The 2,052-nt window shown below is 40.9% G+C and overlaps 1 long non-coding RNA gene across 1 annotated transcript; it reads right to left on the bottom strand.

Annotated features, from left to right (window-relative positions):
• Nucleotides 1–1,480: 1,480 nt before the first annotated feature.
• Nucleotides 1,481–1,751, bottom strand: LOC106943629 (uncharacterized). Its single transcript, XR_001423967.1, has 2 exons — nt 1,659–1,751; nt 1,481–1,582 (listed from the first exon to the last, which is right to left on the bottom strand). It is a non-coding gene; the product is annotated as an uncharacterized LOC106943629 (long non-coding RNA).
• Nucleotides 1,752–2,052: the final 301 nt, after the last annotated feature.

The raw sequence follows: 2,052 nt of genomic DNA on the forward strand, positions 1-2,052 counted from the left end.
TTTTGGTGGCGACATGGTCTCGGAGACTCAGAAGGAGACGCGTGTGCCCAGCTAGCCGCCGCCTTTTGCAGCTAATCAAAGAACGTCCGACGATTCAACTGACTCCCCCCACCCCCCCGATAGCACCGTTCCGACACGGTCTCGGAGGCTCATAATAAATGTCAAACTAAGAAGCTTCCGTTCCGCGCACCGCCTGTTGCTAATCAAAGATCGTAGATCCACGTTCTTTGAGCCAATATGGCAAAAATTGGTCGGGACTTTTTCATATCCCGTGAATATTGGTCGGGACATGTCCCTACCGTCCCTACCCAAACCTACGCCCATGTGATAAACCTATCCTTAGTACATGGGCACACTGGCTTTTAAGCTGAAATTAAACCTTTACTTAAGAAACCTTATTTTGATCAAGATGACTTAATAAATCACAAGCCTATGCTTAATCTCCCTTTCATATCTAAAATTCTTAAGATAAGAGTTGATAATCAAGTGTTTGAGCATTTAAATGTTGGAAGACTTTCAGTCAGGTTTCATCAAAGTACTGAAACTGCAGTTCTGAAAGTTACAAATGATATTCTCTTGGCTTCAGATAACAGACTTGTGTCTGTTCTGGTTATGCTTGATATCAGTGCAATTTTTCATACAGTCAACCACAACATTCTCTAAAGGCTTGAACATGTAGGTATCAACGCAACAGCACCAGGCTGCCTTAAATCCTAGAAATGAAGCTCTGGGTATTTCAACTAAGAGGACCACATCAGATGTTACCAGTCCTCACCCTGCCTTAGCCTTTCATTAATCTTATTTTGACGAACCTCTGACTATATAAAATGTTAATAGCACCCAACAAGTTAGGACAAGACTGTTAAATAAGGCAAAATACAGATTTGAAGAGGTTAAGTCATCTAATCATGAAGAAGCTGAAATTTTTGATGTCAAGTGAAGAACTTTAATCGGGTCAGTAGGTTTGTGTTTGGTTACAGAAAGTTGAGTTAGGGGGAAAATAAAGAGGTGCTCTTACAACATTTCCATGGAAGTGCTGTGTCTGAGGGAGCGGTCACAGCTGAAGGTTGGACAGGAGGACAACTGTCAGAGAAACACTACATATCATCTGAGTGGGGAAATTAAAAACACTACAATGAGCTTACAGTGGGAGGACCTAATTATACTGCAGTTTGTAAATAAATGACGACAATGGAGAAGCAAAAACACTAGTATAATTCCACAGACCTTTTGTTGCAGGTGAAAGAAAATGGAGACTATTCTACTTTGATATCATAAGAAGATTGTTCATAAAGGCTCTTTCAAATATTTAGGTGAAAAATAACATTCAATGAAAGTTAACGTTTGAGTCAAAGAAGCAATATGGGGAAGTTTGAAAGTTCAAAATCTGCCAACTATGATTCCAAACAAGTTGAGACAGTGAAAATGGCATGTTCTGGTTTAATTTTCTAACCCACATGTAGAATCATATACGAGAAGCCACATAAAGAAATTGTATTTATTTTCAAATTAAGATCAGATTGTACAGGTTAAAAGATCTTCTTGTTTTTCTGGAGTGGGAAGGTCATGGGAACAGTTCCGTCTGGAAAGAAAGTGGTATTAATGACAGCCAGAAATGAGATGATCAAAGAGGGATAAAGCAGAATAACTGTACTTACTCTTGAATAGATCTGAGTGGTACATTAGGGGGAAACAGCCAGAGTCCGGTGTGGTGAATGGATGATGATAATTCCAGAGGTTAGAACGAGAGCAGCGGTCATATTAGAGATCCAAAAGACTGATGGAGCAATTGGCAGAGAGATAGAAATGGTATCCTGCTTTCAGGGAGGTGAACTTCCCGGTACGATCAACAGGAAGCAGTGATGGGTCCGGCAACGCGTCGGCGCATGCGACAGTGTGCATATCGCTATAAGAAAGTCACGTGACCAATACAGGAACTGTTTCAAACTCATAGACATAAACACGTAGACCCTGTCCCAATACTCACACCATAGACATAATATAAGGATAGACCCTCATGGACCGCTCTCGCCTATTGTCGCTGACGAGATT

The sequence above is a fragment of the Poecilia latipinna genome, unplaced genomic scaffold (genome assembly GCF_001443285.1).
Source record: "Poecilia latipinna isolate Pla-1442-1.1 unplaced genomic scaffold, P_latipinna-1.0 Scaffold5583, whole genome shotgun sequence".
In the NCBI taxonomy this organism is placed as follows: domain Eukaryota; kingdom Metazoa; phylum Chordata; class Actinopteri; order Cyprinodontiformes; family Poeciliidae; genus Poecilia; species Poecilia latipinna.